General features: G+C 32.5%; 1 protein-coding gene and 1 long non-coding RNA gene across 5 annotated transcripts in view; both read left to right on the top strand.

Moving 5' to 3' along the window:
- Nucleotides 1-17053, top strand: part of LOC149907916 (insulin-like receptor) — a 90373-nt gene that overhangs the window by 36608 nt on the left and 36712 nt on the right. The window lies entirely within an intron of this gene.
- On the top strand, nt 3402-5370 carry LOC149907917 (uncharacterized). The gene is made up of 2 exons (XR_016456810.1): nt 3402-4722; nt 4821-5370. It is a non-coding gene; the product is annotated as an uncharacterized LOC149907917 (long non-coding RNA).

The following is a 17053-nucleotide window of genomic DNA, read 5'->3' as shown; positions in this document are numbered from 1 at the left end:
CGCGCTAGCGTAAACAAAAGGTGTTATTATATTAACGGAAGCGAGGAATATTCAATTATATTTCACAACAGAATACTTATTGTTCACGTAATTAATCATTAATTGCTTTAATTAAAAACGTCTATTTATATTTGATATAACTTTTATATAAAATACCTTTATATTTAGAAAGTGAGGGGGCTACATTAAATTGCGAATTCATTATATCTATCACAGCTAAGTTCGTATTAGGTTGAATAATGCCGTAATAACGTCTCCTTGTGCACGTTGCGCGTAAATAAATTGTGTCTGGGAAATTGGTGTGTAGGTTCACAGGCGGGTCACGTGCGGACGCCGTCGCACCACTTTTATTACATTCCCCGAACAAATATCCCAGACGAAAAGCCTATTCCGCATCGGCGTACATATTGATCAGCGCCGTCATACTCCACTAGCGATTCCAGCAATGTTTTTCATATTTAAATTCAAGAGTTATTACCCTATAGAAACTTACACTTAAAACGTTCCAAGAACGTGTCCTAAATCTTCCTTTCTGTGAAGAAACCACTTGACATACGAAACGCTATTCAACTTTAATGTAACTATAGCTTAATTTGAATGGCATATCTTTGTAAAAAGTATAATGGAAAATAAAGCTCCACGAATTTGTATTTGGTAGTGCTTCTGCGTAGAGATCGTTATCGCAGTCACATACTTTGATATCGGCCCGAATACTTTGAGCCGCGTTCCATAAATGGACCGACAAACAGACGACTCTGCCCAAATTCGATTTCAATGTGTTTTCAATAGACACTCGTTTCGGGTATGTTAATTTAACTGTATGTTGTCACATTAAACACATATTTTATCGTAATATTTTCTCTGACTTTTAAGATTGTAAATAAAGCTCAATAATTCGTAATCAGAAATTTTTGGTTTGGATAAGGGGGTGGGTTAGGTTAGGTTCGTGTTTTTTAAAACTACACAGAAATAGGAGCCCCACGAAGTGGGGCTCCGTCGGCTTGCGACCGTCTTTTTGTAGAATTTTGGTAAAAGACGAATTTTCGGCATATTAAAACAGATAGCCGTAATGTAATACGGCGGATTATACAATCCGACTGCGCCAAATATACGCGAGGACAGCGGGACGAGGGGACTTATTAATTACTTGCCAAGTGAAAATTTGATTTTATAAGAATAAATATAAGTTGATTTTGTGATATTTACGTTAAAAGTTAGATAGTTGATTTTTAAAATGTTAATTAGTAAGATAATAATACATATTATGAACATAATATTATTACAATTTTACGGTTTGACTGTTACCCGATTGTATCAATAAGAGCTATAATAAAAAAAAATAACAACGTGTTTTATTACAGAAATCATTTACTTTACACATTTCCTAATACGATATAGGATTTGTATACAATTCTCAGGAAGATTATACATTTCGTAGGATATGCATGCATTAAATAGTTTTTTAAAAAATATTTTATACATTTCCTAAATGGTATCGGAATTGTACACATTTCCTAGGAATTGTATACAATTCCTTGATTTCATACATTTCCGGTAACATATACATATCTTTTTCTTATATTGTTATTTTGGTACATATGACAATAAATGCTTACAAGTTATAGGGCTGCTTTACATGTAATAGCTGAACCAATCTCGAGGCCGCATTTCGGCTCTAGTCACTAGTGCGACCAGTTTTCCATTAGAACATCCGCACCAGTCGTATTTTACGATCGTGATCCGAATACTTCTGGGCGGCTTTTCCTTTCTTTATTATCAAACTAGCTTTCCGCCCCCGGCCTCGCCCGCGCAGTCAAAGAAAAGCCCTCATAGTTCCCGTGGGATTTCCGGGATAAAACCTATCCAAAGTCCCGGGGTAAAAAGTAGCCTATGTCCTTTCTCGGGTATCAAAATATCTCCATACCAAATTTCATGCAAATTGGTTCAGTAGTTTAGGCGTGATTGAGTAACAGACAGACAGACAGAGTTACTTTCGCATTTATAATATTAGTATGGATTACCATTATTTGAACTCGAACAACGCTAACGTACGTATTATTGGAGTGTATTATATTAGATACAAATTACAACATAGTCACAATGTAACGGTGTTTAAATTGTATTGTTAATTGCACAGCTAAGTCAATGTGTCTTATCATCAATGTAGAATGCTAATTTTATTGAAAGTGGAATGTATTAAAGATTGACTGGTAATAAACATTGCCGTTTTCATGACCCTCGTTTAATTCAAAATTTAATTACAGTTGTATGTTTTTCCATAATTTGTATTTTTTGTCGAATGAGCATTGTGCATTACATAAACATGTATGATTAGAAAATGTAAACAATTTTTTTGTGCGCGTTGAAAATAATTTAAGTGCAAAGGATCTAAAAAATTCAAAATTATTTTTATTTATTCATTCATAATTCAAAATGTAGGTTAGCAGGTATTTATTGTAAATTGTAACATCTATGAAACGTACATTTATTTAATACTAGCTGTGCTCCGCGGTTTCACCCGCATTGCTCCGTTCCTGTAGGTCTTAGCTTGATGATAAGCCTATAGCCTTCCTCGTTAAATGGGCTATCTAACACCGAAATAATTTTTCAAATCGGACCAGTAGTTCCAGAGATTAGCGCGTTCAAACAAACAAACAAACTTCAGCTTTTTAATATTAGTATAGATTTATTGAAAATGCTCGATACCCTTTATTCGTCGTATAAAATCTGTGTATAAAATATATAGCCGGGCGGCCGGCCGGTGCCGCCGCAAACGCTACGTCCCGCAATTTTTAAATCTATAATAATTAATATCTTCAAAAATATTCACTTAAATCATACGGTGTAAAGGGCCATATAATATTAAATGAACAATGTATTCAAGGTATTTAATTGGTTAAGGATTAACGCTGTATTGGTTAAAATCGCTTCGAAAATTAGCCATTATTTGTCGTAAAAAGTAAATGACAAAAAAAAGTTATTGTGGGTTATCCATAAGAGATAGACATATACCAGTTACCACCGCGGTCTTTTCTGTAGACCTTTTCAATGTGTATAATACTTAAGTACATTATTTTGATAAAACTCGTAGGTAGGGTTCAGCCTGCGTTTGCAATGTAAGCGGAAAAAAATGTACTTTTTTACGACATCACCGTCGCATCAAAATCCGTTGCGTAGTTTCAAAGATTTAAGCGTACAAAGTGACATAGGGACAGAGAAAGCGACTTTGTTTTATACACAGTTTTATACTATCTAGTGATTAAACTTTAATTATTCTGTTATAGGATAATTTATTCGATATTTATGGAGTCCAATATAAAGACGGTATATTTTTATTACTTAACGTTTAGATCAGACCTTCACCAAAATGATTTTGTATTTACTATGGCCACAGACTAATAATAATATACTACGTATACAACAGACGGTTCACTCCATACAAAAAAATATGCACTATAAATTTACGCAATTAAAGCGCCAGTGGGGAATAAACGTACTACATGTTCGATTATATCTCTTGGTATTTTGCTTTTAACACACTAGATGGCACGTTAAACACAGACTTGATGTTCCTTTCCTTCCAGAGCCACTAGATGGCACTAATGTAAATATATGTACACGTACCTTTTATTTTCAAGTCTTTGGCGTCACACTTGACAACTGTCAACTGTCAACATAATATTTTGTACAGTGTTGCCAACTCAGTGGAATTTCCACTACATCTGGTGGTTTAGCTCCCCCATTTAGCGGACAAATATTGGTTTTAGTGGCTGGTGGATTTTCCTAGTGGTTTAGATGAGTTCAATTAGTGGTAAGGTACGAGTTTCAACCAATAGAAAGATTTACATAAATACTCAAAAAGAACGACTTGAACTATGTGAAACAAGGGTATGATTTTGTGTCATGTTGGTAACAGAACGAACATACGGGAATTCCCCGAAAGTTGTTTGTCTATTGCTTGAATATTTTTGATTATAGACTTTATTACTATTGATCTAAAGTATGATTTGATTCAAAAGGTTATATGTACATTGTACATTCTATATTTGTGTACAAAAACAATCTGTATAAACAATCAGTCGGTATTGGTAATGCCGCGGCCGCGCGGTAGCCTCTAGCTTGTCGTATTTTAATTAATTTTGTGAAGTAATATAGTTTTACCTTAAAAGGGTTTTACATTAAATATGCCGAAACCACACAAAAATTTCTTTCATAGAAATTTATTCTTCACATACTGAAACTCTAGAAGAAGATTCTTCTGAAGATGATCTTTAAATACATATATTGTAACAAAAATAAAAATTACTTAGTTCAAAATAGATGTTATTTACAAATAACTCGCAAAAAATTCGCCAACGGGCATTCAATATTTACATGTCTCTGGATATTTTTTAGTGTTTTTTCTGGTGGTTTTAAAGACCGATTACTTTAGTGGATTTCTGGTGGGCCACGAGGCTCCAATATGTGGGTTCGAAAAAAAAAGTTGGCAACACTGATTTTGTACCTACTCGGATTTTTTATTAAACAAAGCTGACTCACAGAGTACCTACATTATTATGACTGGTATTTAGTTCAGTTTATTTACGAGATTCTGTCAAAACCAAAACGAGAAGCTTTGTTTGTTTTCGTTTTTAATTGTTGACTAATATTTTAAAAATAAGTGCTAAATATGATTGATGGAAGGTTATGTAGAATCTACAGGCAGAAAATAAGCTTTATATGGTAAACTGATATTTTCTCTGAACATAAATTTTTACAAACATGATTTTTAATGATTGGTTTCTGGATTTGTAACCCAATATAAGATTGTTTTATTACAGACTTATTGCTTACGTTCGCAATAACAAATTTGTTCAAGAGAGGAGAAGAATTAATCCATCCCAAATGTAAATACGATTCTCCACAAAAACATTGTAGACACAATTATGGATTTATGGATTATGGATTTCTACATTTGCTACTAAGAAGGATATGGGATCATGAAGGATTTCATCTGTTTTAATACCAGTAAAATGGAATGTGCGCCGTGGCCGTGACTGTGTTTGGTACATAAAGAATGACAAACATTCAACTTAAAATTATTATGAGTGCATTACGGGCAAGGGCACAATAAGTTGCCCTTTGACTAAGATGTACTTAATTTTAAGGAACACGAAAATGGATGGCTAGAATAGGTATAATCGCATACATAGTATTTATTTCTAGTCTGTTGTATAAATAATCAAAGACTACAAAATATATAGTGAACTATGTCTTTAATATTAATTCTACAGTTTACAGTGTAGTGTGTAATCTATTGTATGTGTGCGTCTAGAATATATAGTCCTGTTGTTCTACAGTTTAAGCAGTTCAATACAAGCTTACAGTCGAGTCAAGTGTTTCATTAACCACCAACCATTGCATGGCAACCCTGCCAGTTTTGTAAATTGTAGTCTACCTAACCTGACTGTTGGTTTTGATTTGTATCACACAAAGAATACTATACCAAATTTCAAGAAATAAGAATTAAATATTTGATTAACTTTTACTAATATACAGGAGCTTATACATCAAACAAGACCAAAGCGGGGCTTTGGAGAAAGTGTGTATGGACAAAGACCACAATACATATTGTGCGGACAACTGCATGAAAAGCATGCAGTAAGGGACATTAAATAAATAAATAAATAAAACATATTTATTGTCAAGATCACAACACGAGATACATTTATAAACGAAGCAAAACAAAAAGAAATAAAAAGAAAAATAATTAAATAAAAATAATCTTATTCCTAAGAACTGTAATGTGGCAGTGAGTGACCTGACAAATGGAGCCAACTCAGTATATGATGGCAAGGTGATTAATACCTCACCACCACTGATTTTCAGTGACCCCAAGTGACTATTGGAGTTTCAGTCTAGAATTGTATATAATGATAATTTAACATGAGTATATTATGTGAAAGATATATTTCTATTAATATGATAAATACTAATAAATAAATACATCAGTTAAAACATGATATACATATATATACATATATATATATGTATAGGTAGATATAATATCAGTATGTAATTATGTATATACTTAATGTAAATAAATAAAATGAAATTATGTATATGTTACCGGAAATGTATGAAATCAAGGAATTGTATACAAATCCTAGTGGTCTAAGATCCGAATATAAGTCGAAATGCAACGGCGTGATAATAGAATGAGACCAATTTTATAATAAACTAGCGGTCCGCCCCGGCTTCGCCCGTGGTACATAATAACCATCCTCGTACTTCAAGGAATGTAATAAAAAAATAATTATCGAAATCGGTTCAGCCATTCTCGAGTTATGCGCTTACCAACACATTTTGCGATTCATTTTTATATATAAGATTAAGTGTATTAAAAATGGTTTGACTGGAAAAATCCTGGACAGGATATTTTTTATTAATTATTAAAAAAAAATTATTTTAATATCCTAGTAAATGTATAATCTTCCTTGGAATTATATATAATTCCAATATCGTATTAGGAAATGTATATAAAGTAATTAATGATTTCTGTAATAAAACACGTTGTTATTTTTTTTATTATAGCACTTATTGAGACAATCGGGTAACAGTCTTACCGTAAAATAATAATAATATGTTCATATTATCTTACTAATTAACATTTCTTAAATCAACTTATATTCAATCAAATCAAATTTTCATTTATTAAAGGGTGCTATTACCGATTTTTAACAAAAAACGCTATTTTACGGTACCATTTTAACTCAAAGCAATTACACGTGAGAACAAAGTAATATCTTAATTTAAAGATAATATATTCAGATCTACGATCATCTTATAAAAATTGTACGACGTCATACAAAATTGTCGCTGAAATACGATTTTCCCAGCACAATGATCGCATAAAATGCAAAAAAATGGGCTCTAAAACGGTACAATTTTAAGAAAATTAAAAGCCTAATCTATCTTCTTACCTATAAATTATTGAGGGATATAATATAGTCCTTTATAGATTCTGATAATTTTTTTGTATCTAAATCAAAATTTTATTTCAATTATTAGCTAAATTAAAAATACTTGTCGATTTCTTCATACATTTTGCTCTCGCGGGTCGTCAGACCGCGCTCAGAAGCGCTCTTGGAAGGACGGGTGTATCGCTCCTTGTCCCAAAAATAAAATGAATTAGAAAAACATTATTGTGCGTGCACTGTCGTTTTCGTGATTTGAAATATTTGATACTTTTCAGATGCTCTTTTTTATGGGTTGTTGAATAGATTGGTGGGGTAAAACAATTCAAGATGGCGTCGACGAAAATTTGACTTTTTTTCGTGATGGGTGTCATTTTCATAGTTTTTGGGGTAGCTAGTAACGAATATGAGGTCAAAACTGAAATCCAAGATGGCGCCGACAAAAATTGTACATCTTTTCGTCATGGGTGTCATTTTCATGGTTTTTGGGGTAGCTATTAACCAATATGAGGTCAAAACTAAAATCCAAGATGGCGCCGACGAAAAATTTGACATATTTTCGTCATGGGTGTCATTTTTATAGTTTTTGAGGTAGCTTTAACGAATATGAGGTCAAAACTGAAATCCAAGATGGCGCCGATGAAAATTGTACATCTTTTCGTCATGGGTGTCATTTTCATTGTTTTTGGGGTAGCTATTAACCAATATGAGGTCAAAACTAAAATCCAAGATGGCGCCGACGAAAAATTTGACTTTTTTTCGTGATGGGTGTCATTTTCATGGTTTTTGGGGTAGCTATTAACGAATATGAGGTCAAAACTCTAATCCAAGATGGCGCCGACAAAACTTTTACATCTTTTCGTCATGGGTGTCATTTTCATGGTTTTTGGGGTAGCTATTAACCAATATGAGGTTAAAACTGAATTCCAAGATGGCGCCGACGAAAATTGTACATCTTTTCGTTATGGGTGTCATTTTCATGGTTTTTGGGGTAGCTATTAACCAGTTTGAGGTCAAAACTAAAATCCAAGATGGCGCCGACGAAAAATTTTACATCTTTTCATCATGGGTGTCATTTTCATGGTTTTTGGGGTAGCTATTAACGAATATGAGGTCAAAACTATAATCCAAGATGGCGCTGACGAAAATTTGACTTTTTTCGTGATGGGTGTCATTTTCATGGTTTTTGGGATAGCTATTAACGAATATGAGGTCAAAACTAAAATCCAAGATGGTCGTCGAATTTCAAGATCGCGTCATGGTAATACTGTCGCGTTAAGGAGCAAGGCGGCGATTTTGGTATCTATGAATCTGACACGTTTTCTCGGCACACACGTTCTTTTTTTTATTATCTTCGTTTAAATGTTTTAGATAAACTTTATTTTAAAAAAGTTTAGCGAATATATTTAAAGTTAATAATATCTGTTAGAATATAAACACAGATGATGATTGCCACAGAGTTGCGTTTTATATTACATTTCTAAATTCTAATATTTATATTTAGAATTTAGAAATGTAATATAAAACACAACACACAATTTTAAAGAACATTGAAATGCATATGCATTTCAATGTTCTATTGTTTTTTTTAAGACTTTCTACAAAACTGTAGTTTTTAACGTTTTAGTTATTTTATTTAAGTTTTCTTTAAAGGAGTAAGAAAAATATACCTAATTATCGACGGTTACATTGGGGATTTGGTAATACCTACATAGCTGTCTCAAAAACCTTGATAATGACACCCATGCCGAAAAGATGTAAGAGTTTCGTCGACACCATCTTGGATTTTAGCTTTGACCACATATTGGTAAATAGCTACCCCAAAAACCATGAAAATGACACCTGTGTCGAAAAGATGTAAAATTTTCGTCGGCGCCATCTTGAATTTTAGTTTTGACCTCATATTGGTTAATAGATACCCCAATAACCATGAAAATGACACCCATGACGAAAATATGTAAAATTTTCGTCCGCGCCATCTTGGATTTTAGTTTTGACCTCATATTGGTTAATAGCTACCCCAAAAACCACCCACATTTGCAAATGTGTTTGCTACTTAGGAAAAGTTCAGATTTAAAGATATAGATAATGTGACGAATTTAATTTATTTAATTCCGACTGTTTCTCGGAATAACATACCTACATTTACTAAGAATTGCATACAATGCCGGGTTTAATATATTGCCGGTAACATAATATTATGTATGATAATAATTCTTAAAAAAGTATTTTATACATTTCTTAAAAAGCTTCGATATTGTATACAATAATACAATTCATATTCAAATTGTTGTAAAATAGTCCCACTTTTTTAAGTTGGTTGAATACACTAAAATACTTATAAGGATCGTACCTACTAATAAAAGTAACAAAATGAATTTTTTAAAGTTCCCAGTTCTGTATAGTTCTAAAAAACACGAACCTAACCTAACCCACCCCCTTATCCAAACCAAAAAATTCTGATTACGAATTTTCGGCATATTACAAAATGCCGGCCGTTTGTAATTCGGCGGATTATACAATCCGATTGCGACATACATACCCCTCGTCCCGCGTACCTTGACCTTCCAATATCTTAGATGTTTTACATTTCCGACTGTTAGTTAGGAAATGTATGGATTTCCTAGGAAATGTGTACTATAAAATAATTTATTTCACACATTTCCATGCGATTTTAGGAATTACATACATTTCCTGGGAATTTTATACAATGACGGATTACATACATTTCCGTTAACATATACTTACAATGTTTATAATTATAATGATAAATAGGCAGAAAATAACGGTCTATATAATGTTATGTTATATTATAACCAGTAAATAAAATAAATATTTAATTAAAGTTTATGTGTAAACTGTAATTCGATACAAATGCAGGGTTAGAACAGGATTTTAAAATATGTCTCCGGTATTGGAAACGAAAATTATTAATATTTGTCAAACTGGTTAAATGGTGGTGGAATGTTGTTCCAACACTTATGGCTCTTTCAATTTATGCGTTTCGTATCGGACCGCTAGTCGCTACAGTGCCGAAGCTGTGCGTCTGTCGTACGGCGCACGGCCGGTCGTTTGTTTTCATACAAAATGCACGGTGCGGCACCGCGAACGCTCGGCAGCAGGACGGCAATCTACAGATCACCCATATTTGGCAATCTCGCTTCACCTAATGGCCTTGTCTGTTCAAGCCGAAATGAATTAATTACCTACTGCAAAAATTAAATAATTTAGATTACCTGGAAAAGACAAGGAAAATAAACTTTAAACAAGTGTTCGACCGATTATTACCAAGTAGGTAAATAAATTAATGACAAGACAAGGTAATTAATGCTAATAATTTCCTAAAGAAAACATTTTTTTCAAAATTTTCACATAATAGGTACTAGTACCTAACTAGACTCAAAAGTTTATGATAAGTCAATGAATGATAAATAGAATAGGTATGTTTAAGTAAAATGAAGTAGTTTATTTTACAATAAATTAATCTTATAAATTACCAACTTTCATTCTACGGCTTCAAGCGTGTGCCTTATTTAATCCCTGTTCCTACACCTTGAATCCTATTTATGCAACAAAATTGAGATGTCCTTTTTCAACGTAGGTATGTACCGTGTATGTATATCGAAATTTCCGTCAAAATCGGTTCAGACGCGTGCGGGAATACCTATTTTCTCGTGGTCCCACTATTTTCTATTTTGTCCTACTATGACGGAGTAACTTTCGTATTTATCTACAAAACAGAAATGATTTGATTGTTTGTTTGTTTGTATTGAATAGGATCCGAAACTACTGGATTGATTTGAAAAATTATTTCACCATTCGAAGCAAAAATTATACCTACCTGATGAACATAGGCTACTTTTTATAACGGGAAAATACTTCATTCTTATGGGAATCGATGTCGAAATATTTAATTTTAGGCGCATAAAGAAAAAAAACGCAAAGGATCATTCAAAACCTTTTCTACGGTTTAAATCTCAAAACTTTTTGGTTCATACTTCATATAAAGGTAATCTGATAGGATTATTTAGAAAATAAAACAAGATGACGTAGGTAGGTATTTAACTTTAGTTTCGATTTATTATCATTATGATGATTTCTTGATATTCTTAACGACGCGGTTGGCGCAGAGGTAAAGTAACTGCCTACTGTGCTGACGGTCGCGGGTTCGATCCCCGGTCAGGGCAAATATTTGTGTGATGAACTTGATTATTTGTTTTTGGGTCTGGGTGTTATCTATATATGTATTTATAAAATATTAAATTATATTTATCGTCGTCTAGTACCCACAACATAAGCCTTAATTGAGATTACTGTGGGACTAGGTCGATTTGTGTAATATTGTCCTTTAATATTTATTTATAATTTATATACTTATAATTAAATGTGACTAGAAATAATATACTTACTACGGTTTAAGTATAGGTTGTATTATGTATATTATTTTGTAATGAGATCTTGCAATCAAATATTCACACAATCTCGCAAGTTTTCCGACAATTCATTTTTCGTATGAAAACGATCAATACACTAGGTACCTACCTAATATAAGCCGCTACAGGAACGCAGTTAGTAATAATTAATAACGGCTTTAACCCATTTACAATATTTTTTATAGGTACTGCAAAGGCAATGAGGTTATGTATTAAAAACGTAGTATATTATTATTAGTCTGTGGTCTGTGATATTATTATTAGTCTGTGTTAAAAACGTGAAAAGTAACGTAAAAACGTCTTAGTGCCATCTAGTATTCGTTTAGCATCGCCAAATCGGAGGAGAATAACTTGTTTATAGTAGTTTCATGAGATGGCGTTGTTTTGAATATAAACTTTTCTGTAAAATTAGTTAAAATCGAGTGAAAATTAAATTAAATAGGTAGGTTCCATTTACAAAAGTATGTAAAAAATTATAAAAAGCAATGAAATTGCAATTAAATCTAATTTTATTTTTTGCTGGTTAAAATGATACACTTAGCGGCATCTATTGGTAGACGGATGGCATTAATCGTCTTTTGTATGTAGTGAACCAGACATGCTATGGCTATGAAATGTTGTTATCGCGAACTTTAATGCGTTTATTTATTTGTTACCTTCGTTCATTAGTAGATATGCAAATTTAATTCGCCTTGTCTATGTTGTCGTTTAAAATGGTAAAAAACTAAGGTATTCGAAGGCAAGCGTTTTAATGTGGAATATTTTTCTTTAGCAAAATGTTTATAATGTTTAACCCTTTTTTTCGGAGAAGAAGTTGTTTTTGTTTTCGTTTCATATTATGTGACTAATTTTTTTGTTTATAGATTAAAGACGGAGTATAGATATCTATTTGATAATACACAAGATACAATTTACTTAGGTATTTTATATTGTGTACTATAAAATATCTTCATACGATAAAACCAATGAACACCATAAAACCCATGTTTTCCTTTCCTATCTTAGCTAGGAAACTCTCATTACGATGACGTATTAGGTTTATTTGCATGTTCTTCTAGACACGACTAATTTGAACAACCATTCACAATTAAATGTTCACCAAAAGGTGGAACCGCTAGTTCCTAGTAAACAAAAACATTGAAATCTAGGTTGGTTAATGGTAATTAAGATTCGTTCACAAATAAATAGGTAGATATGAAGCAAAACAAGTTACGCAAGCATGATAACAAGTAACAACGCACACGTTTCGGTGTACTCGCCGCGTTGCCTCATGTAGAGTTAAATAATTAATATGCGGTGGTGTTTTACCGGCCAATACACTGAGAATTGACTTTAAAGAATCTCTACAAAGTAACTTTCTGTCACTTAATGCCCCTACGTAGGGTCAATCTTTAACACTTTACACTACGCAATGGATTTTGATGCTGGTTTTTAATAGATAGAGTGATTCTCGAGAAAGGTTTTAGTATAATATCATAAAATGGGTTTTGACAAAGCGGGCGAAGCTGCGGGCGTATCGCTAGTTAATAATGTACTAACTATACACACTACAGCCTCTTTTTATGGAGAAGTTGTTTAAATTGAGTCATAAGGAATTATAGTAGTAAACAACTGTTCCTTGCGTTTATTAGCTCTATAAGTCCTTAATTAACATATCGTTATGTACTATTAATAGACTAGAGTAGATAATTTTTGAAACAAAAAAAAATCGCAGTCGGATGAAACCCATTAGAAAAGGAGGGGAATATGATAAAAATGTAAGGAAAAATAAATTACGGTCAATCCGAGTTCGGGAAGCGGGAGGGGGGAGCTTTTAAGAGAAAAAAATGGTTTCTCTCGATTTCCGACAAAACTACAAGTCCTATAGAAAAAAGTTCAATGGCAAAGTTGTAGGTAATTAAAAGTTCTACAACTTTTGTATTCACAATTTTTTCACATAACCTAAAAATTTAGGTGAAAAATTCAAAAAACCAAGTTTTTGGTCTTTTATTTCTATCTACTTCAAAATTTATTTTTTTTCTACGAAATTTGGTGGAAACTTACTTTATTATGTCCCAAATACACTGTAATTTATTTGATTGAAAATATTTATTTTTTCGCCATATTTTGAATGAATACCAAAAAAACAACCTAATTTTCAATCGAAAAGTCACCCGTCAAAATATCAGCTTTTTTCAAAAACTTGGGGTGCCTTTTATTCATTGAAATCTCTACTTTCATATGGTGTAAAAAAAATAAACACCACCATAGTAAATGTTCTCAGGAAATGCATACAAACAGTCTGAAAATTAGCTTTTACTAAATCAGGCACACTTCTCGAACTACCTGAAATGTTTTTATCGACATCATTTTGCTTTTGAATATGCTGTAAAATATTAAACTTAGAACAGATAATTATTTTTCTTTTGAAATATTACCGAAAAGCCGATACAAGAGAAGATATAGAGTTCAAGAAGTGTGCCTGATTTAGTAAAAGCTAATTTTCAGACTGTTTGTATGCATTTCCTGAGAACATTTACTATGGTGGTGTTTATTTTTTTTACACCATATGAAAGTAGAGATTTCAATGAATAAAAGGCACCCCAAGTTTTTGAAAAAAGCTGATATTTTGACGGGTGACTTTTCGATTGAAAATTAGGTTGTTTTTTTGGTATTCATTCAAAATAAGGCGAAAAAATAAATATTTTCAATCAAATAAATTACAGTGTATTTGGGACATAATAAAGTAAGTTTCCACCAAATTTCGTAGAAAAAAAATAAATTTTGAAGTAGATAGAAATAAAAGACCAAAAACTTGGTTTTTTGAATTTTTCACCTAAATTTTTAGGTTATGTGAAAAAATTGTGAATACAAAAGTTGTAGAACTTTTAATTACCTACAACTTTGCCATTGAACTTTTTTCTATAGGACTTGTAGTTTTGTCGGAAATCGAGAGAAACCATTTTTTTCTCTTAAAAGCTCCCCCCTCCCGCTTCCCGAACTCGGATTGACCGTAATTTATTTTTCCTTACATTTTTATCATATTCCCCTCCTTTTCTAATGGGTTTCATCCGACTGCGATTTTTTTATCTTTTCATTATTTTCAAAGGCTTCTACCCCAGTCTATAAACATCGTAGTCGTTTATACGGGAAAAACGCAAGAAAGAAGCTATTTAGAAAGAACGTGAAATGATATTTAAAACAGATTGTTATTACAGACAAGGTAGCGACGAATTCAGTTTTGGAAAATCCAAAAGTGCTCGCCTCGATGTCTCATGTTATTGTACATGGTCACACGGAAACGGCGCGGCCGGTCATATTTCCATCAAAGTTCAACGACTTTCGTTTTAAATGTCTCGTAAACAAATTATTGCAATTTCGGATTAATTTATCAATGAAATCTTCAGATTGGAATAGTTTGTTGACTCATTTTAGTATAAATAGATACTTAATTTGAATTTTTGGAAATAAATCAAAATTTAATGGTAAGGACGTATAAGCTCTTGTGTGGTATAACAACAATACAGAATTCAAACATGAAAGTGAGAAGAAGTGGTTAAATATGAAATGTAACCTAATTAAGTTTCTCCTTCATTAATTACAATCACATTATTTTTTATCCCTATATTTTTCGCGCATTTTTATGGCAAAAAGTATTATACTTCATATTGCACGCCTCATAAGCGAAGCGTTGAGGTGGGTACTACTGAGTACTGTCACTTCGCGCAAAACATCTGATTTTTCAAACTTAAAATGTCTTTATGTATCATACATTGCACTTGTAAGATAATACATACACACACATATTAAGAAAAAACACTATTTTTAACGTTCATGATATTTTTGATGTCATTTTTGTTATTTAAACTAGTTAAAAAACAGTTTAAAAAAGTTCTGTCTTGGACGTCCGTGTGTCTGTATGTGCGGATCCTTTTTCTTGTTAACACGATAGCGACCGAAATACTTTACTAATCGAGTCTTTTTTTTCTCTTACGCTTGAGTATGCTCAGGAATAGAACCCTTTCATTTTTCAGGGTCTGATTCGATGTGGTTTAATTGTTATTAAATAAACAAAAATAATAATTAATAAATATTTATTAAAAAAAAATTATGAGGCGTGCACTTTTGGATTTTCCAAATTATTTTATATTATACAAAAAGGATTTTATCAGTGATATCTTTTACCAATTACCCGATGAAACATAAATTTGCAAGGTTATTACTTATTATGAATTTAAATTATACTTTAACACATTTTTTTATACAAAAGAAAATTATGATAATTTAGTGGAGTTTGTTACATCATGGTTTTTATTAGTGGAACGTATGTTTGACAGTTTGACTGCTATCTATACGTAGGATGTCGAGTATTGAATATCGATAAATAAGTCGTAAATTTGTTTACGATCTAAGAGACATATCTTTTAAATAACGGCATATAATGATTGGTCATTGTCTGAAAAGAGTAGGCAAGTGTGGTGATAAAATAGATTGAAATAAACATATATTTTTTTGTGTTAATTATTGTTGTCTATGCTATAACACACAAACATAAACAAGTTTGAAGACGATATTTATTAACCAGTTTAAAAAAAATGTCTCCTCATATTATATTATCATATTATTAATTATCGTGATTAAATAAATGATATTAATTAATAATAATTATATTAATAAAAAAACGACTGACATTAATCAATACCTAATCTCTTATCTCACTGACTCATAAAATACCATTTAATCAAGTACCTACTATTTTGTTGACGTCCATTAGCTTAATTTAAAAACGTTCTATGCAATGAACTGGATTGCGATTATTAAGTTTGGTGGATGTTATTTGCATTTATCGTAACATGTAGTGTGAATGGACAACAACAATAACACTGAGCGCACCATGTGAGCGACCATTGATGTCTTCATTCACAGACCGGATGCATAAATCAACGTAGTGCGACGTAGCGTGGCCATGGGTTACAATGCGTATCATTCTAATTTTTTAAGTCTTTACTCTTTACCTGATGTATATGCTGAGAATGTTCACATTATTTAAATGTGTACGTGTATTATCCGGTTGTCTACATGTAATGATAATAATTTGTTATGATCGTATTAAGCTTCTTCACTTGTAACTTTCCGTCCCCGTGTAGCTGACATAATATAGCTTCCGTTTTAGTTCATATTTCCTTCATTTAAGTGATATGAAATACATAAACTGAACGGTGGATAATCGATATCAAAGGACGGTGTTACTGTAAATAGCAGAACGTGTAGGTGGCCCGCCGTTATCTTAATTCCACGAACAAGTTAATCTGCGTGGAGCAATGCCGGGATCAGTTGTTTACATTTACCGGACATCCGGCGCTGCCGACGTAACTGCGAACGCTTCGAACACGTGACGACACGAATTTTGTGCCACTGTATTGTTAGTCTAAATGCAGGATCGACGCCAATTATATCCGCAGACGCGGCTCTATTTGCAGTGAAAGTGCAGTGAGTCAACTGTAGTGTCCGAAATAGTACCCGCCGTCGGCTGCGCGGTGCCCAACTGAACGACTGTTTTGACAATTTGTGCTCATTAATGATTGCGTTAATTAACACTGCCGAATCGGTTCAAACCGATCGCAAACCACTTATAGATCAATCTAGAACTCGCGTGGTATTCGATTAATTGTTTCCGCCTATACC

Source organism: Colias eurytheme, chromosome 6 (assembly GCF_061535395.1).
Source record: "Colias eurytheme isolate Ceu_HAF_F1 chromosome 6, ilColEury1 Martin Lab GWU primary, whole genome shotgun sequence".
NCBI lineage: Eukaryota > Metazoa > Arthropoda > Insecta > Lepidoptera > Pieridae > Colias > Colias eurytheme.
This window is presented reverse-complemented; position numbering and strand designations above follow the sequence as displayed.